A 22,005-nucleotide genomic window follows, 5' to 3' on the forward strand; every position below is an offset into this window, starting at 1 on the left:
TGTGTGTTCAGACTTTTTCATGCACAGGGGTGTACACTACCTTGTGATAGTTGACCGCTACTCGAATTGGCCTATCATCTCGAGGTCAATGGGGGGCGCCGCAGACCTCATATGCCACCTACGCCGTGCCTTTGCCACATACGGGACGCCTGAAGAGCTTGCATCGGACGGGGGGCCGGAGTTCACCTCTGCCGGGACCAGGTCTTTCCTTCACAGATGGGGCGTACACCACCGCCTCTCATCGGTGGCCTTCCCCCACAGCAACTGCCGCGCAGAGGTCGGGGTGAAGACGATGAAGCGGCTCATTACTGACAATACAGGCCCGAAGGGAGAACTCGACACCGACGCTGTGCAGAGGGCGATACTCCAATACCGTAATACACCGGACCCTGACACAAAGCTATCCCCAGCGATGTGTGTCTTCGGCCGGCCCATCCGCGACTTCATCCCGATTCCCCCCGGGAGATACAGGCCGCACGTAACATGGCGTGAGACGCTGACGGCGAGGGAGGAGGCCCTCCGCAAACGCCACATCCGCACAGCTGGCACTTGGGCGGAGCACACCAAGCGTCTTCCACCTCTCGAGGTGGGGGACTTTGTCCGCGTACAGAACCAGACAGGACCTCACCCTAACAAGTGGGACAGGACGGGCAGCGTTGTTGAGGTGCGCCAGCACGATCAATATGTGGTCAAGATTGACGGGTCGGGCAGGGTCTCCACTCGGAACCGACGATTCCTGCGCAAGTTCTACCCGGTTCACAACGACCGGCCCCCACCTCGATCGATCCACGACGATCTGGCGTCTCGCGTCGTCGTGCCAGCACTTGGTACGACGCCGCAGCTGCCTGATCTTGTGAACAGCCCAGTGACACCTGTGACGGAGTCAGGGCCCACTCCACCACCAGCACTGCCACCTGCGGGCTCCCCCCGGCGCGGGACACAGCCCACCTCTATCGTACCAGTGGCGCCGGCCCAGGGCGGCCTTCGTACGCCGCCGCCAGCCTCTGTGGCCCCTCTCCCACTGGCGCCCGACGTGTCGCCGGCGACGGACTTGCGGCGGTCCACCAGGAAGGCTGGTGTGCCTGCCTGGCATAGGGACTTTGCTATGGGGTAGTCTTTAACGGGTTCTATGGGAATTGTGTTCATGTTGGACTTTATGCTCGTTTCGATGGTGCATAGTGCATACAACCTTTCATTTCATGCTTTTCTTTGTTTTTCTGCTTTTCATGTTTTTCTTTAATCAGCCTTTGTGTTAGAGTGTTAAAGGCTCAGGGGGAGATAGGGAATATTGCACTACGGTCCTTTATGTTGTTGCACATAGCGAAACAGGAAGTTAATGACTTTGTGTTAGATGTAAACATACCAGCACCATAGCTGCTCATGACATGTTTGATTATTGTCATTTCACTGCTATCATTCAGTAAAGCAAGTGAACAAATGGAAAGTCGTTCTTATTTAGTGGAGGCTAGGCTAGTAAATCCGGCCAATTCATAGTCAACGCCATATTGAACACTGGGGCTCGGATCCAGCGCCAGTCGGCTCTGACCATGCGCTAAGTTCTAAAGCTGGAAATGACGCATGAACCACGTCGATTTTTATTGGATATTCTGTAAAAAGAGAGTTGTCCTCCAGTAAGAGGGTGGCGATAATGCACATACTTTGCTTGCCACGTAACAAGAAGAAGAAAAAGTTGCTCGGGAACGCGCATGGAGTCCGAGTGGAGTCGCCCTGAAGCGCAACTTAATTTCATTGGATAACACAGCGGCTCTAACTAAGAGCGGTCTGCTTGCTGTCCTGCTGCAAATATGCATTCGAACTTGACGTGAAATATCCGTAGTCGAACTATAAATAAACTATTCGGTTTTTAGTGCCAAGTGTAGCGCATTTTTACAGTCTATGATTAGTTTGTTTTTTATTTTATTGTTTGCCATCTCATAGCGGGTGCTCTAAACGTATTCTAGCGTTGGCCCATGACCAAATCAAGCCAATAATAGCTAGTAGCCACAATAATGACTGGAGCCAGAGCCCTCAATAGCCACCCTGTTTTGAAAATTATATTGAAGATATTCAATATTATTGAAGATAGTATTGAAGATAACGCACAGAACGGTCAGCCTGAGCGGACAATTACGTCCCCAACTCATCTAAAATGTGGTGTCTTTACTTTGAGTTGTACACCGCAGATGGTAAAGTAACGGTTAAAGAGAATGTTGTCTGCGGACTCAGCAAAAAACAGTTTACTTACGCATCCACGACGTCCAATCTTCGCGCTCACCTGTGGAGTTACCATCCAAATGAGGCAGCGGTGTCAGAGGCACAGTAGACGGCCAGAGCATCGCCAGGCGTCCAACATCGTATGATTGCATTTCCGTAAATCCTAAATTATGTCCAGGGTCTGCTATTTACTTAGGCTCCAAAGCACAGGTATTTATTTGAGGTAGCCTATGCTTATTCGAGGCAGACCTTTATTTCTTACATTGTACGTTATTGTGAGACATGCGTTTTGTTTGGAGCGGCATACCAGCTATCAAACGCAGACGATTTTCGGTTTTGGTATGGGATTTAATTTACTTTTTGACTTGTATTATATAGTTAAATGTTGAGGCTGATGGGCATTTAAATCTAGAGGGTATTTGATGATCACTGTAAAGTTTCGTGTAGTTGAAAAAGTGTTGGAATTTCCAGCTGTTTATTGCGAGACAAGGCCTTTTTCATTCATTGAACGTGCACTGTGCTCTAATGGAATCCTTATTGCATAGCGAAGTAGCCTAAATTGAGTTTTTTTTAATTATGCATGGTTTACTTTTTATTAAATTCGTAGGCTGGAATGCCTCGCGGCAAAATTGTGTTTAAATGTAGTAGCCTAGTGATTCAGCCTCTGGCAAGCTCCAAAGGGGGCGGCTATAGGTTGAGAGCAACGTGTTGGAGACCCATGGTGTAACGAGACAAGGTCTTTATGCCGCTGTTGTGTAATTTATTGTCTTTAATCATGTTTAGGCTACGTTTGTTCGGGACAAACAACAACGAAACAAGATCAATACAATTTTCTTTATTTGTTTATTTGTCATATGATGGATAAACAACCATAATATGCACGTCTTCTCATAGGATCCTCAAGAAATACGCACTGAATAACGTTTGGCTGTAGCCGCCGGATAGGTACCCGCCCACCAACATGTACGCGCATGAGAGCTCGTGCCCAACATGGATTTTCGTGCATGGAGCTGGTTCCAAATGCTCCATGCAGCGCCATATTTGAAAATGGCGTATGCTAACATGCCGAAGCTAATCTGCAGGCTCTTGACCCCCTGGGCGCAACAGTCAATATCCCGCCGGTAAAATAGCATCAGCGCCCAAGATCCGCCCACAAAGTCACTTGCGTTTTGCGCGAAGACACTTCCGTTTCAGACCATTAAAATAGGGCCCTTAAACTCTAGAAAAGTTTGCTTTCATTCATTTGCCCTGATTCCTTCGTTACAGCCATTTGTCTGGCTGTACAACTGTGAGAAATATGTTGTACAGAATGAAGTATCAGTTCTTGCTATTCTCTCTGAAAATACCTGGTGAGGAGAGTGTTCACATGAAGGAAATAATTCATGAGTTTGCTATTAGGAGGCCCGTAGAGCACATCTGAGGAGAGCGATCTGGAGGTTTGTGTTACATTGAGTTTCCCTCTGCCAGTGCTGTAGTGATGTTAGCTAATGGGCTGTCTGCCAGCAGACTGGTTATTATTAATAGACTGCTGTGTCAATCGACCCTGGCTGTATCAGATTGCTGATTTGCTCTTTTTGTTAATTTTATTAAGGTGGTAATATTAGTTTCAGAAGTGGGGCCCTGAAATTCACAGACTGCTGACAGCAGTGTTGAACTATGATCTGACAGCCCGGATTGAGCTGGGACTCCACTTTAAATCTGTTGTGTATTGCTTGACTGAAAGGGCATGTTTATAATGCTAAGCAAAGCCATTTTTAAGTCCTGGGTAATCATTTGTCCACTGTCATTATTTAATTATAGATTTGGTGCAAAGTGTAAACAAATTCACAGAACTTGTTAAATCAAACTTTTATTTGGATACAATCAATCATATATTTGCACATTTTGCTGATCTTAAGGACACATTTCAATATCACATTGAGAGACAAGAGGATAGAAACAGAGAAAATGAGTCATTTTGTTCAAGAGCCTTTGGAGAGATTTTTCTCTTCAAATGGGGGACTTGAGATGAAAGAAATACTTCATGTAGGTGCCACTACTTCCTTGACAGGAAATGTTATGAGGACATTCCTCCTGCAGACACTGCAGTAGCAGCCTACTCTGTGAGGATTTATTTGTTTGATGTTGATATTATTGAGAGAGAGACATTTTTATGACAAAGTCTCTTAAGTGTAGTGCCTGTTGGGCACACTAGGCTACAAGCAGGATACGAACATGAATTTAATGACATCCCTGTCATACACAGTTTATGTACTATCATGTTTTCTTTTTTATACACATTGACAGTACATATTTTGATTCTAAAGTTTGCATGAGAACTATGAAATAGAGAAAGAATATATAATGGTATATAATGGTATAGAGCTCAATGGTGGAAAAAAAATCTGGCTTCATCACAGCAGCAGTGCATGCATATGAGCACTTAAGGTAACATAGCTACAAAACTGTAAAGTTGTGATGTTTTTATGCACAGAAGGTGAACTAAGTGCAAGTGTAACATCTGATAGACACAGGCAAATATTGCTAGATGACATTGTGAACTGTTCTGTGACGGGCAGATTGACTGGTTCTGCCGGTTGAGAAAGAGAGCATTTCTGAAACACCTGATTCATGATCAGGTGGCTCTGCTCAGGTCCGATCTTGCCACCGAGCTCTTTGGAAATGGAGGCTGAAATGGTGTCTTTCACACTCTCCATGTAGACATAGCAAAAGTGTGGGATTGAGCTCCAGATTGCTACTGGTCCAGAGTCGAAGAGTGGAGTAACACCTCACAATGGTCATAACATAAAAGCAGTAATAGCAAAATGACACTGAACTCTTTCTGAGATCTCTTTGATGTCCTGGAAATCATGCAAATAACTGGCCTGTAAGATTTCTGAATTTTTTGATGCTGCTTTCTCTCATCAGATTGATTGCTGGGGAACCTTTGACAGAATAAAGTTGGGCAGTAAAGCCATTTTATCAGCCTTTGAGAAGGGATTGAAAGGCAGACTGATTGAATGGATTGGTGTAAGATTCAGATCCCTTTGTGGGATCACACAGATGAGTCAAGTAGCAGACAAAGCCTTGTGATAAGTCTACAGTCACCAGAGATGGCCTGTCACCCAGACCTGTATGTTCTAACAGGAAAGCCACATAATCCAGCCAGGAGAGCACAAACAATAAGACCAGCAGTCAGGAAATTAACAAAATGAAGAGATGCTAGAGACGCCTGCAGGTCTGTAACATCAGAAATTTAAATGCAGTATTTGTGTTTTGTACTGTTTTGTACTCAAGTGCCATGGCCAGTTTACACACATGTAGTCAGACAGAGAGCACAGTTGCAAAAACAGTAACCTGATAATGTTCTGATAACTTGATATATTTGACAGTATCATCCCACATATGCTTACTAACGGTGTATTGACATGGGTCTGGTATGAAAAACCTGTCCACTGAACAGCACAGCAAACTGGAAGCAGTGTCATTTTTCACTGAAGCATTATAACATGCACACCCAATCACTGGCTGATATCCCACATACAGTGTTTGAGGTAACAAAATGCTCTTGTAAGTACTGTAAAATTGAAACTAATGAGGCATATTATGCAAGCATATCAGCCATATATCAGCCAACACATATCCAGTCCAGGATTTTTCAGTGACTGACAAACACTTTTTCCAGCTTGCATCAGCTTCAGCACTGGGGGCAAGTGCTTTTCTTTGCACTGAGAATGACTCACTGTGGTCTGCTCAGTGCCCCCTATGATGAAGCATGAACAAGACATTACGATGTGAGGTACAGGCCAACCAGAGGGGTTGTGCACCTATCATGGTCGTCATTCAAATCCATTGAATCATAGCACCACAGTATGTGCCCCACTATCATGGATATGATTATGGTTATGTTTGCTTAGCTGATGCTTTTATCTAAAGACTCTTATAACATAGAATAACAATAAGCATTACAGTAGCATTAAAGGGAAACTTGGCAACTATTTCAACGTAATTAACCCGTTTAGAAATCATTTGGTTGGTTAAATGACCTGTTCCGGTGAAAATGGTGACTTTCCCCAGCGTCCCCAGGCGGAAAACCAACCTTGCAACATTGAGACTACCGTCCCGGAAAGAGAAGTGAGAAACAAGAAACTCGTTTTAAGGCGAGACACGGCAGGTGAAAACATCGTTTTTTCATGCACTGGTCAATTTCGAGATTTTGAGCTAGTATGTTACCTTAGCATGTATTCTATCACACTACTACAACAAAAAAGTCCGATTTACACATTTAGGTGTTTATTTCATTATATTGTGTCTACTCGCGCCTGTATATTTCTCCTAAATAGAGCTGCACAGTCACGCCCACAGCCAAAATGCGGTTAGGTGCCGGATGTAAGATTCCCATTCATTTGTCCCATTGACGTTTGGAAAAATCTGTATCTAAAGAGTTTTACAGATGTCTTAGGCTAACCAGCTACAGCATAACTCATAAGCATACAACATATCATTTTGAGTGAAAAAACGAAGAGAAAATCCAAAAAAAGTACAAGACTGTGTACATATTTTCATTTCCGAGCGAAGGAACTACTCATCCCATAAACCACCGCGCCTCACTGAATATTATAGGCAAAATCGGCGCGATTTTGCCAATGAAACCATTTCCAACCGGCGACCAAAATTCCAAATCACTCCAAACAGTGATTTTTATATATTGAATGTGCAGTTAATAGCAGATATTTTAGGAGTAATCGTGTAAATAATAGTGTTTTGATATTGAATTTTATATTTATCATCGTGTATTTTATATCGTGTTTGTGTGAAAGCGGTTAACGTTAACGTTAGCAACATGGTGTGCCTTACCTGACTGTCATATGCTGTCATCACTGCTCAGTCGGGCTGATGCATGGACCGGTGCATGGTCTGCTCTTGGACCACCATATTCAGTTTATTAATTTGCCGTAAATTATTACACAAAATGTTCATTAAATGCAAGAAGAAGTATTCCTAGGTTAATGATTGATATGAATCATACAGTATGAAGGCTACAGTAGCCTAGCTAATGTTAACTAGCAGCATTAACGTTACCAACCTCCCTGCTTAACTCACCACAACTTTGTAGGTCTTGTCCCTCATGCTGGCCCTTACAAAACCCACAAGCTGACTCTCGGACACACAACAGTCAATAATGTGACCCGATTTAAAGTGGCTTTCACCCCTTTGGACACTGACTAAAACATCAATTTCATACCTGTGTTGCAGCATGTAGGCTAATGTTAGCTGCATTATGTAATGACATACAATCTCGGAAATGCTAAAGGTTAGCCTGTCGGTTACCTGAAAAGTTTGAGTGTTTGAACTAATATTTACAGTGGTCTATTTGATAGTGTATTGGCCCTGACTAAGTTCGTGTGATGTATAAACCACAATCCTTGTTGATACAAGTACCAATATTCGTCAAGAAAGTTTTTAATAATATTAAGATTTTCGCCATAGGCAGTAAAATACTCCGCCATCTTTGTCAATAATTTTCGCTGAGAGAGTTTCAAACTATGACCATTGTCACTCCCCGATGTGAGTCGCTACCGGATGTGAGTCGCGCACGCGTCACTTTGCTACTTTGCTACTTTGCGACTACCAGAGCTGTTAGCCACAGAATAATGACATTAGCCTACACAGCAGTAATGTATTATTTAGCGTAAGGCATCACATTTTCACGGCATGATCTCTAATGTCAGCTCTAGATTAGAGGCTGAAGTAGCCTGCTAGCGAGAGACTTCTGTAATATCAATAAAAATTGACCTACATAACGAAGTTTGTTCACTGCTGGCAAGTAAGTAAGCAATCAAGCACAACAAAGGCTGTCACTTGAATGGCGTTTGCTAACGTTAGCAATCAAACAATCTTAGATAGCTAAAACGTTTTTGAAACAGAAAAGTGAATTATTTTATGGATTTCAGTCGGATCCCTTGGAGTTATGCCGTAAAACCTATCAATCTGAGCATGCGTGACTCACATTGGGTAGCGACTCACATCGGGGAGTGACACCATAACGGCCTTTCCACCAATCAGAGGCATTGTGGGATTGTTCAGGATTGTGGGTAATGAAGTACTTATCCAAGAGATCGCGAATAAAAGGCATTTATCTCAAAACAAGGTTAGTGCCCCATGAACTCTTGGCGTCTATATGAGCATATACAATCGCTTAGTACAGCCGTAGCTGGTTTTAAGTCTACCACGTGCAGTTAAGTTTTTATGGCTTATACCGCAATTGTCAATGGAGAAATTGCATTGAATTTTTACTTCCGGCATCGGCTGTGGGCGGGACTGTGCAGCTCTATTCAGCAAAAGTTAGCATTCTAACCTTGCATGCACTCCCGCGACCGTGGTCCAAAACATAACATGTGTACTACCGTTGGAAAGCTGTGTTTTTCGTGTATCACGCTATGTGATCCATATATGGACACTTCCTTTGTATCAGCAACCAATCGCGAAAGTTCAAAGGCGAGTCTAGGCTGAGAACGGAACCTCATTGGCTGTCTTTCAAGGCTGTTTTTTTAAAAATGAGTTTCCGCTTACACTCTGAGCTCAAAAACCCCACTTCAGAAGCACGTACACCAGTGTTGCGCGGGTTTGGTCACAAGCGGCCCGCGGTCGCCCGATATTTTAATCAACCCGACCGCAACTCGGACCGCGAATATTAATTAGGACAAAATTATACCCGACCCGCGATCCGACCCGCTTATTTACAAAATGTGTGCTTTTGGTTATAGGCTGCATGCAGTGTGACAGTAGGCCATTTCTGTAAAAACAAACTAATTTATTTACGAAACTTGATGCAGTAGAACTACACGCAGTAAGCATGCAGGACATAATGTTTGCGCAGGAGAAAGAATGAGAATAACAGCGCAAGCACGCACGCAACGCACAAAGGATAAGAACACTAGGATAAGATTTGAAGGCCATGGACATACATCTTTCTTTCGAAAACAGAAATGGTGAGGCGAGGTAGGCAAGAGAGATACATTGCTGGTCAAAACGTTAGCGTAAGAACTGGTTTATAATGCTGAATGAAACACAAAGCTTTACTAAAGCACATCCACTGTTTAAAGTCACAAACACAACGAACTAAGGTAACTTTTATGCATGCGCGAACCTATACATACCGGTAGATATGGCTGTGTAGTCTGTGCCATAACATTTATTCCTGCAGGCTGCCCGTTTTGGCTGTCATACTTTTAAATGGCTTCGCAAGAAGTAGGCCTAGACCATAACCATAGCCTATATCGCTTTTCCTGAAGGGGTGTCTTTATTATTTTAACTCGCGTCTTGCTTCTTTACTGTTGACTTTACTGTATTGATGCTTTACTGTATTGATGCTAGCTTTCTCGTGATATTTTAAGTAGGCCTATTTGTAGAAAATATATATTTAATTAATTTTAACTGACCCGCCCGCAAATGACCCGAATATCATTAAAATATTTTGTTTATGACTCATAACCGCGGTTATCCGCGGGCGACCGCTTAATTTCGGGCAGACCGCGCAACACTGACGTACACCAACATTTCTAGCCTTTAGCCTAACTATATGTCGAAAATTTCTACAGAGGGGTTTGTTGATATATTATTCCTAGCCTGACTTACATGACATTTTATGCCTAAAAACATGGACATAATTTTCTGATTTACAGGATAACAAAAGTAGATATTCATAAATCCCTCTGTAAATGTTTCCCCCATCTAATATCTGAACACAATGAAAACATAATTTTGAACCTGGCTGTATCCAATGCTTTAAAATGTATGCAAATTAGCACATATTAGATTAGATAATGCCTAATTTGCATATGTAAACATTAAATTACAGCAAACTTGTAATACATTTTTTCCTCATATTAATGTAAGTAATCAACTGGGGAAGTTTCATGGTTATATCTGCTTGTTAAAAATGTTACCCTATTCACCTGTAGTGTCTCGCCTTAAATCGTGTTTCTTACCTTGTAACATCCACATAGTTATGCTAACCGTTCGCTAGCTTGTAAACAAATCCATGTGCTTGTTACCTTTTCCCACAGTTTGAAATAGCATAATGCACAATTTCTCCAGCAGAGGGGGAAATCCTGCCAAGTTTCCCTTTAAGAGTAACATAAAATCAAATAAATCAAACCAAGACAGCACTCAAGAGAGGGCAGTCCATGTTGCTCTCTAGATGCAAGCTAAACTCGATCAGTGTGTAATGGCGACAAAGACACTGTCCAGTAATAACCATAGGTTGGCCATTATCTTTAATCACTTTAATATGGAAATGTAACACTGTTGCATGAATTCATGAATTCCATGTCATGAGAACTGGGTGAGACCCATAGACAGTAAAAGAAATGGACAAACAGATCCCATAGACTTTGATGGAGACAAGTGAAGTCTTTTCCGGTTGATGGCCGAGTGTAGGCCTACTGTGCAGCCTCAAACTGAGCTTGACGACGTTGCCATATGGTGCAACAGTAGCGAAAGTGAAACTAAAATACAAAAGTTGGCCTGTGTGTCGGATCTGTGTGTCAGACCTGTGTGTCGGATCTGATCCAACCTGATCTACTCGACCATGTTACACCTTTTCATTAAGTTTCATGGAAGTTGAGTCATTGGGTTTTTGCCTTATCCTGTACACAGATGTATGGACGGGCAAAAAGACAAACCACACCGAAAACATTATTTAGCTAAAAGACTAGTGTAGCAGAAACACTGAAGAACTGGGAACCAAGCGGTGGAGACAGAACTCTGCAATATCAGGGTAACTGGAACACACTCCCCCTACCAGCTATCCCCCTACCAGCTCCTCCAACCCAGTATCGCAATGATTCGTTGTACTGTCACGTTTGATTAATCTATTATTCATGCTGGGGTTGGAGGAGCTGGTAGGGGGACAGTTGGTAAGTGTTCTTAAAGGGACACCAGGCAAGCCTGATGCTTTTTCTCTACGAAACTCCCCCTCGCTCGGTCTGAAGCTCTTGTCATTTTCTTTGCATCTTCCGTCAAGGGTTTTCGCTGCTTCTTTGCCGGCTCTGCCATTATACACACGTTTGCAACAATCGCTAGCGTTTCGTTAGCCTCCATCTGTGCTGTGGATGCAGGATGGAAACTGAAACTGCTTCGGTCGCCGGGTACGATACACTGAACTTGCAAGCGGGATATTCTTCCTACAGGCAGTAGGGGCGGGCGAGAGAGTCTTCATTCATCGCTATTTGGGAAGCGTTTAGCTCACGGCCCTATAGTGTGTACCAGGAAAAGCTCTGTAGTGGTTGATCAACGAAAATACTGTCTCCTCGGCTTATTTGATGTGTTTTAATGCAGAAAAAGATCCTGGGGTCAATTTTCGCCTGAGTTACTCTTTAACATTTAATGAAGTCATGTTTAAAATTCTTCTTTTTGTTTTTCATTTTGGACATATTGTGTGAAATGTTATTACAGAGGGTGTACAAACACTAAAGTTTCCAGTTATGGCCCCAGCCGTGGCGCAACTGGCTGGGGCACCTGCACTGTACGCCGGCGACCCGGGTTCGATTCCCGCCCTGTGGTCCTTTCTGGATCCCACCCCGACTCTCTCTCCCACTCACTTCCTGTCATTCTCCACTATCCTGTCAAAAAGTTTTCAGTTATACTCCTCATACTCGTTTTGTGGAGCGGCACCGGTAGGCTATCAAAAGCAATTTTTTTTCATTTTCATTACCACTGTGTAGCCAAGCCTTATGCCATACCCAAGTAGCCTAAATCGAGGTAATTTTTAATTATGCATGATTTATGTTGTTATTGAATTTGTAGGCTGGGATTCCTCTCGGGAACAATTATGTTTAAAGGTAGCCTCCTGCTTTTTCAGAAGGGGCGGCAGGCAGGCTACTGACAAAGCGATGTACAGTGGCAGAGCGACGCAAAGTGGCTGAAAGAGGTACTAAAGTTTTACGGAGCTTCACGCTGCGTAATGCGCGACTGAAGTGACCATTTCAAAGTAATGCCCACTGTATATGCCAGAGGATTTTATAGAGGAGGTTGTTCATATATGATTGTAACCTATAGTATGGAAAATAAATAAAAGTTCTGGAACATATATAACATGGGTTTTCAGCAAATGTATGACATTCTCGAAAATACAGCATTTCAGGAACAACATTTCACTCTAATATGTCACCAAAAACAACAACAAAAAGAAGAATTTTGAACCTGATTTAATCCAATGTTAAGATTTCTGTACTTGAAATGTATGCAAATTATTGTGTATTTCATTAGATAATGGCTCATTTACAGATTTATACATAATATTTCAGAAAACGTTTAATACAAAAGATTATTGATATAATGTAAATAATCAGCTGTGGAGGTTTTGTGGGGATATCTATTAGTTAAGATTTTTAGCCTATTCACCCAGTAATATATCTTCTGTACGTGTATAATAGACATGGTGATAACACACAATGTTATCACTTATTTTCTAACTCTAGGGTGGTATACCTTGCCAAACATCACTATGAGACTTATTCCCCTCAGATGGTATCGACCAACCCCTCTGGCTCAAGGACTAGTAAGATAGAAACTAAGAATGAGAACCAAACTCTGAGTAAGAAAATATCTATGCACTGAAACATCACACTTTCAGCCAAACTAAGATATATGACTAAACCAGTGAACAGAAAATGGCCTGATTAGAAGTATGTGTGGGAGAGTATAGTATTAAAAAAAAGTGATGTGTGCTATTAAATGGTTGCCCCTGGACGTGAGGCTGGGCGGGTGTGGTCCCCAGCTGCTGATTTGGTCAGAGACTTTTCATTAGTCAGGATTATTGTAACCGGAGGTGACTGCCCTTACATCTACTGCCCCGACAATTAATCGAAAATGTTTCAAGAGGCACCGAGGCAGATCCCCTGATAAAGCCATCTACTTTATCTTGGCCAGTGCGAAACTTTGCCGTGGAGACAGTGATGTAGTACCCAGACATGGAGGAAAGGTCACAGCTGAGCCGTGGCGCTGTTCTGGACCCCCTACGACTACAGCAGCACCAAGTCTGGTCCATGCCAACTCGAGCTGTTCATGCATGGCAATTATGAAGCAACCTTTTTCCCCCATGTGTAGGGGGAACAAAACAATGACAGAATGCTTTGCAAATCACTAGTAGTTGTCCCATGCGACTTTTTTTGTCATACCAAAATCTTGAATAATATTTCGGACATATCCAGCATGTGTTTGTGTTCACGCTGCGAACATTTTGATTTCCGGTGTTTTCTCCTTCTCCAGTTACTCAAGAACTCTAAGCAGACTCCCAGCAGGCCATCTGACCTTTAAAACAAATCTGTCTCGGTAACGATATTGTTGTTGTGCGCAGAGGCAGAAGAAGGGAATAATAAACACCCGTCCCAGTTTATGGTCATGAAGAGATAGCAGTGCTGGGGCTCCAAAGGCCGCAGATCAGTCACTGTTTCCCGTGGACAGACTGCAGACTCGTCTACCCTCACGCGCCGTTTCGGGCTGCCTGCAGCCTGACCTTTGCCGGAAAAACTGATCGTTAGCGATATCGGCCGAGCCCTGTTTCATTCACTTTCTCCTTGACTACCTTAAGGCCTGCCACAGCTCCTCTGCTTGTGCTGGGAAAGCAAAATATATTCCTCACTGTTAAAAGAGGGATGTATCAAGTCAATATGTGGATGTGGAATCAAAAATAATATACATAAAATACAACAGTTTTGTACTTCTAAACATTTACGTGTGGTAAATATATCGCATGTATTTTTAGATCCTTTGATCCAAAACATCCCACAGGGAAGGAAGCCATCCTATCAGGATGCATATGTAAGTTGTGTGTACTGGAGCTGATGTCTTGTGAACATTTACCAGACATTGCCACCATATGGGTCCACCTTCACATACAGTATGCAATGCACAGGCTTCAGATCCAGCCCATGGGGATACCTGTATCTTTTTTCTGTGTTCTTTACAGTTGAATCACATTGAAATTGTACTCCTGATTCCACAACCCAGGAGAGTAGAAGACATATTTTCTTTTCTCAGAACATTACATCTGTGGATGTTCTTTGAGAAGTAAATTTTTAAAAAAATGTATTCAAAATGATTGCTTGTGGAGCTTGAAAAGGGAAGAGCAGCTATCGGAAAGCTGTCTATTAGAATGATTTACCTGCTCTTCAAATTCTGTCTCACAAAGACGTGTATGTGCAAAATCAAACCCATCAAACCCTTTTTGCCTGTGATGAAATAGGACTATTGATAGATCATTGATAGATCAACTATTGATAGATCATCTCTACTTTATAAGGGAGGTAATTTTGCTTTTCACCAACCCCCCAACAGGAGCCATAGTGCCATCAGGGGACTCTATGAAACAGTACTTATTCTCATGAGACTGTTCTCATTCTCACATGACGAATCATATCCTGCAGGGAATATGGACTTTAATTAAATGTTTCCTGGGCTTTTAATGAATACAAATTGTGATGACATTATGTGCTGTTTCACTCATACAGATCTTCAATCAGAGTGTCAATACCTGACTGTTTGATTTCAACCTAATACATGTTTCTAAATACAGTACATGTATGACACAGTGGAAAAGTATTACAAGGTCCAAGTCTGAGACAGCATGCATCTGGTAAACAAATTAAAAAGGACACAGCTTTAGATATTTAGATGTTGCTCATAATCCCAGACTCCAGATGCATGTTGGTTTCATTTTTAGAAAGTGCATGGCTATAACCAGTCCAGACATCTAACGATTCTTCCTTTTGAAGCTCAACATGACAGTTGGGAACACACTGCACAGGCAGTCTATTCACTGAGCTCATTAAAGATGTAGGCTTGCTTGGGAACATTCTCAGACATTGTTAAGTGTGGGGTGAAGACAGACACAAACAGTTCCATTATCCCTGCACCTTTCACAGCTACCGCAACGTGGTCGGGATTGGCCAGCTGTCATTGGTCTCTCATCTAAGATCTTAATACCATGAAAGGGTTCTCAGAACAGACTGCATCACTTAATCATTTAGTGGCCGGCAGAATCAATACCAGGTCTTCAGGCTGAGCTAAACTTAGAGTGGTCAATAAGGGGAAACCACCTGATTCAGACACCAAGGTCATGATGTTCTATCTCACCAAGCGAAAAGCATCTCTGTTATCCCTTTGAGGGTGTGAGGGTTGTCGAGGAAAGCACCAGGCTGCTTTTAAATTGCTTTTAGGTTTTGAACCCATTCAGCCTGTGGTGAACATACAATTAGATGAACCATATGAATGCAGATTTTGTGCTAAACTACATCTTCTCTAGATATAAGTGTAGAGGCAGACTGTATTTTGGAAATGGTTTCATGAAGTTTGTGAAATGACCTCTGACAGCTAAAGTAAATTACTGCAAGAAGCAAGTCCTTGATTATACCATGAAACTTTATTCCCCCGGGGAGATTTTTCAGACAATGACAGTCTTGTATTAGGAATGTTTTTTTTCCCCTTGTCAGCATAGTTTTCAGAATATCAATGTTGTGTGTGTGTGTGTGTGTGTGGTGTTTATGGTATGTCTGTGCTGAGCTGATAGCTCTCAGCATGGGGCCAAAGCAATGGCAGGCATGTGATTCAACGGCACACAATAACAGCACTATCTGAGAGCCCGCTGTACGCTCCACCTCTCCCACTCTCCAAGCTCAATGGCCTACCTGCGGATGAAGAGTTAAGCATCCATTTCACAGGCGTCTCCAGTCTCTCATTGCTCCTGGAGAGAGAGAGAGTTTTATTTAACACCTACACTGTAAGAAATGATCCCGTAAAAAAACAGGAATCAACTGGCAGCAGAGTTTCCAGGAGATTCCTGTTATTTAACGGTGCCCTGGTTTAACGTTAAGTTCATGTAAAATAACAACATTAATTTCCTGTAAATTAACAGGAAACAACTGGCAGGATTTCCAGGAGCTTCCCGTTGTTTAACGGCAGACTACCATAACATTAAATTCCTGTATAACATAATTTTCATGTTGGGTAACAAGAAAAAAATGTGATCTTCGCGTTAGTTACACAACAGGTCTTTATTTTTTTACAATTACAGGAAACAAGTGCCATATATTGAGTTCATCCACAAATCAACATTTTAAAGATAAAAATCCATGTTTTCACATCAGTTACTTATTTGTAATTTAACAGATATTTTATTTCACAGCACTTACTTGACAGTCTAACAGTAAAGTAATCTTTTTGAAAGATGAAGGGACATGAAGCAAGATAAATAGTAATTTTGGAAAATGTAGACTGACTATAATCGTATTTCAGGATCAGGGAATAAGACAGAGAAGAATGATCATGGAAAATAAAAACATCGCATTAGGCTCGTGTATCATGTATGAATGTAAAATGTAGATACATAGTAGTATTTTGAAAATCGGATTTCAAAGAACAGGCAATAAGACACAGAGGAATTACAATGGAAAACAAAAACATTTCATTAGGCCCGTTTAAAATGTAGACACGCTATCTAGTTGTATTTTGAAAATCGTATTTCAAAAAACAAGGAATAAGGTACAAAAGAATTATCATGAAAAACAAAAACATCGCATTAGGCTCGTGTATCACGTATGAATGTAAAATGTAGACACGTGATCTAGTTGTATTTCAAAAATCGTGAATAAGGTACAAAAGAATTATCATGGAAAATAAAAACATTGCATTAGGCTTGTGTATCACATATGTATGTAAAATGTAGACATGTTATCTACAGTAGTACTATTTCAAAATCAAATAAGATACAGAATAATTATCACAGATAATTATCAATATCATTGCATCGCATTGGGCTTGTGTACATGTGAGAATGAATAAACTGACAGATTATGTCCAGAAGAATTTAAAGTACAGAGATGAGTATAAATGATAATCAGGGAGGAAATCAAGTAACATTCATGAGAAATCAAGTATAACATTCACTTTACTTATTAGTGATTGTTCTTAGGCTTCTTCTGGGCCTTTTTTCTGTGAGAGAGAGAAAGAGAGAGAGAAAGAGAGAGAGTTACAAAAACTGATAGGGTACACTAGGATTCATGTAGAGGAAAATTGTGCCAAAGTGAATGAATCGGATGTGAATTTGTAACGTTAACACACTTTCTCACAATGAAATTAACTGACATTTATTACTTACTGTAACTGCATTTATATTTGATTTAATCAGTTGTATGAAGTAGAAGTATATGTGGTTATTACAGCAGTACTATGCATGATTGCTCTCTTCAGAGGGTGTTAGTAGTGCTTATAACTACATAGTAGACTACTACACAACCCCCCCAATACATACCACACATAAAACAAATTCTGGTTTGAAAGTGTGACATGAACTTACCTCTGGATGAATTCAAGGGTGCACGCTGCCTCCTCCTGATATTGCAGATTCAGAATGTAGAAGGTGGAGAAACATGTCGCAAGGCCTGTTAGAAATGTGGCGAGGTTGGACCCTTCACAAACGATTAAGGATTCAATGCTGACCATCCACTTTTGATGATTACCTTGTCGTTCACCTGAAAAAAATAATTTATCATATTCAATTTAAGATATAGATCCACATGTCAAGTCAACTATGATTAGATTCATTTTAGGATTTTGTCCAAACAAAATTCAATACAGAAAAAAAAACATTTAGTATTCAAAAGTTGATTTAAATATGTATATGTTGATCATTATTACTCTAGTGAATGAAAACAAACATACCTAGTAATATCAGGCGAGGCGTCACAGGTAGGCTTGGAAGACTCAACATCAGCTACGGTCGCACATCCCTTAGCAAAAGAAAAGAAAGGCACTCAACAACTCTGTGATGTGTGTGTGTGTGTGTGTGTGTGTGTGTGTGTGTGTGTGTGTGTGTGAGAAAGTGAATGTAATCGCTGAGTGTGTGTGTGTGTGTATGTATGTAAGGAGTGAGTGAATGTGAGTTGTCTGCAAGGTGAGTATGAAAGGTGTGTGTGTGTGTGTGTCTGCCGTTGAATGATTAAAAGTGATGAGGCGGGTGTGATAAGATGTTTGTGTGAGGAATGTGTGTGCAAAGTAAGGGGGCTTGCTTTTGAAATAGTGTCCGTCTTATCAAAACCACATTGTTTATGGTTTCTATATATGTGCGTCTAAAGACCTAGATAGATAAATAGATAGATAGATAGATAGATACTTTATTGATCCCCAGGGGAAATCCAAGACCTGCATGTCTCTTAAATTTTATTTGCCAATCTGGAACACAGCATGGAAGGTCTATATTGGGTATATTGTCATGAATTTAGGTATGGCTCACATAAATAGACGCAGTGGACTGATGCCCACATATCTGACATGTAAACATCTTCCTGTTGCATGCCGCTAGCTCAAATGAACTCGGGAGGAATACCATACGCGTGTCATGCAACCACCTCTGCTATGGAGAGCTAGATAGGCTACTAACTAGCATTAGCTTTCTAAACTGAAGGACTTAACACAACTTTAAGTAATTACCAGCACGGGCGAAATCCATGCATACAAGTAAACACTGAAAGCAGCAGTCAACACTGATCGATCCGTTTGTGCCATATTGTTTATTTGGCCACTGGTTTATTAAACTGATGATGCTAAGCAGACTTAGCTAGCAAGCACGTGTTATAGCAGGTAAATCCCGCGAGTCAAACTTTCAAAAACTACGCATACCCTACACATACCAATACATTTAGATGGCTCCAGATTGCAATGAAGAAACGTAAAATGTGATCGACAAGTGTAGTGATAACGATAACGCATGGCTTAAGAAGGGCGAAAGCGCGGTCTTGGCTAGCTGAATAGCACTGCTACTAACTTCGTTTCAGCAGGGTAACATTCAGAGATGTTGTATTATACAACTTAATATAAACATGACCAGTGTGCTTTCAAACGTTGTATTTCTGGTCAAAGGTGACAGATAAACTCACCTTATTGTGTTGATGGCTTTCGATGGGTTTGGGTATGATTCCAACGTATCGTCTTCTCTCAGCAGACAGCTTCCCATCACCAGAACGAAGGTAACGTTAATAGATAACAGGAAGTACGTGTGTTCCAGAATAAACATTACGGGCGTGGTAAATAACAGTGTTGGAGCCTGATTTTACATATTAGTCTTACTAATGACCGGAAAGTCCTGTTTATTAAAGAAAACCGGTGAATAATGTTAGAATCTGGGTGTAAATTTACAGAAACTTTTTACAGTGTACACAAAACAAGACATTTATTCATCTTATGAAACTGTCATTTATCCAGTGTCCTACTTTTTGAGCGGATGTGTCGGTCATACAAATATTGTTTGGATAAAGCATACCCTGCTCCATAGTCTACTGAAAACATGCTTCAGTACATTTTTACAAGTTCAGGCAACATCATCTTGAAAGATTAAAAGGGATCAACTGAGAACATAGGACAGAAGGAGTTTCCCACACAAGACCATTTAGAGGCCAAGAAAGATACAATACCCCTTAAGCAGAGAAACTGACTGGATAATCTGCCTTTAGAAAAATAATTTCTCTCTCATGGATGCGGGTAAGACCCAGTGAGAGTAGGTGAAGAGGCTGAAACAAGTCTTTTTGATGCCTGCTCAAAGTAGGCAAGCAACAGAAAACGAGGTTGTCACATAGTCAGCACAAGGAAAAATCAACTAAGTGGATTATTATACGATTAACTAGTTTGACAACTTTGGTATTGTGTTTGTTGTTATTTTGTTCATTACATTATTGTTGGTAAATAACATGTGTATTGATATCCCTTGCAGAGATAACAATACCATCCTCATAACAGCGAGCAGCATTATTAAACAGCACATTAGATAAACTGAATAGTGCTGACATAAATCTAGTAAAGAAATAGATTAAAAACTATAAGATATATCTTTGTTTAATTTGTCTGAATGAACAATATATCAGTCTATTTATAGCACCACAGTATTTTGTTACAGTTGTAAGCAGTGCAGTTCCTTCATGTCTTTGAGTTCCTTCATGAGTCTTGATGAATCACTCTTCAAGCAGCCAACCCCCTTATTCCTGTCTGTGAATCTGTGGCAAAATCCAATCATCATAATGATAAAACTATTTATTTAGAATTCCCTACAGTGTTGACTCTTTTTTATAGTCTCATAGTCATATTGAAAATTCAATGAAAATAATAATAAGAAAACTAACAAACACAATGGGTGCCTTCGCAGCTTTTCTGCTTGGCCCCCAATGAAAAAGTGTGCACACTAAAGTGAAGCAACCAAGGGTCTATCACCCTCAGTGGCTGGCTGCAGTACATTAATGAAGAAGACAGTGTTTTGGCTCTGGTCTAGCTGGAGCTGGTTCCCACATCCGCCATCACTGCTGCCATGCTCCTGCTCAGTGCAGCTCTTCGATGACCTCTTCAATCGCCACAGGCTCCACGTCACTCACCAATATAGCATCAGACCGCAATACATAGGCTTCTCTTTGGCTCCTTACAAATGATTCAGTACAGGCACAAGCATTCAGACACTGATAAAGGATGGCACATGATTGGGGTTCTAATACACATGCACAGCATACAAGACAAGGCAAGGCAAGGGTGGACAAAGGCGCCGGTTAACAAAGAAAACGACACCAGCCGACTACATGAATGTATCATGTATGACCATTCCAAAAGAGTTGAAAGAAAAGTTTAGAGTGAGGAAAAAAATAATTAAATTCTGGCTTTACTGGCAGAGGTACACAGTGTGTCAGAATGTTAGGTTGCTTACCCCCTTAAAATGTTAAAGATGGTGGTTCATAAGAACAAGGTACAGCAGCAGGCAACAAAGCTACTGGTCAATGGCACCGACTGTGAAATGTGGTGGAGGATCGGGTGCTTCAATAAGATTTAAATCGGGAAGAATTGTCTTTGTGAAGGATTCGTGAGTCAAAGCACCCGTAAAATGTGAAGGACATGCAAAAACACAGGTGATTATATTAGTATTGTGTAGTAAAGTGAACATAGCCTACACTTCTTTCCTTTGCAATAAGGTTACTGCATGTTATTTATTTTTGATAAATTGTCATTATGGCAATATTTTATTAGAAATACTAATTTTGTAGAATTAAGCCTATGGGAAAAATGGTTAAAACGAGTAAGCTAAAACAAATGAGATCAAAAGCTAAACATTACAGATAGATGTGGGCTCACTATTTGGCAAGCAATGGGTCACTGTTGCTCTTGTTATACAGTATAATATGGTGTAACAGCATATTAATGCTTTGTAAAGTTTTCATTAACCTATAGGCGTTTATAAATCATTAATAACAATACCCTTATTGTAAAGTGGTACCAAACATGTTCCAGACATCAATGCAGCTCACACTAAAAATGCTATTGTTTTGCTAAATCTTTCCCAATGTCACACAGTGAAAGTTAACATATTTGCTATCTGACACCCTGTTCGACCTCTGGCTACACATATCCTTGACTGCATAAGCTCTGGCTGGAGTTTGGCTCCACTGGACAAATGGAGGAAAATTGAGACAATTTTTAACAAACTACGTTATATAACTGTTTTTGTTCAACTTTTCCTTGTACTTATATGACAAATCCTTTTCAATATTGTCGATATTGCCCAACAATGATAGTTCATTTAATTGAGGTCCAAGCTCATGTTGGAAAGGGAAAGCACATTAGTCAGAGAGCAAAGAGAATACGCTGCACTGATCTGAATCATGTACAAACATCAGTCACAATCTCTGGGCAAAGAAGGGCTATTAAAAATCTCACAAAAATGACCTGTCAGTTGGGAAGTAAGACTTGACGTTATTCAAGTATGAGCCAACAGCTCTGTCA

At 41.1% G+C, this 22,005-nt stretch overlaps 1 long non-coding RNA gene across 1 annotated transcript; it reads right to left on the bottom strand.

Annotated features, from left to right (window-relative positions):
* Positions 1 to 16,837: 16,837 nt before the first annotated feature.
* On the bottom strand, positions 16,838 to 19,382 carry LOC143102494 (uncharacterized). The gene is made up of 4 exons (XR_012982597.1): positions 19,131 to 19,382; positions 17,917 to 17,984; positions 17,552 to 17,726; positions 16,838 to 17,187 (listed from the first exon to the last, which is right to left on the bottom strand). It is a non-coding gene; the product is annotated as an uncharacterized LOC143102494 (long non-coding RNA).
* Positions 19,383 to 22,005: the final 2,623 nt, after the last annotated feature.

The sequence above is a fragment of the Alosa pseudoharengus genome, unplaced genomic scaffold (genome assembly GCF_046254945.1).
Source record: "Alosa pseudoharengus isolate Yale_2024_CS ecotype anadromous, Long Island Sound unplaced genomic scaffold, YU_APseudo_1.1 YU_APseudo_1.1_scf_10, whole genome shotgun sequence".
NCBI lineage: Eukaryota > Metazoa > Chordata > Actinopteri > Clupeiformes > Clupeidae > Alosa > Alosa pseudoharengus.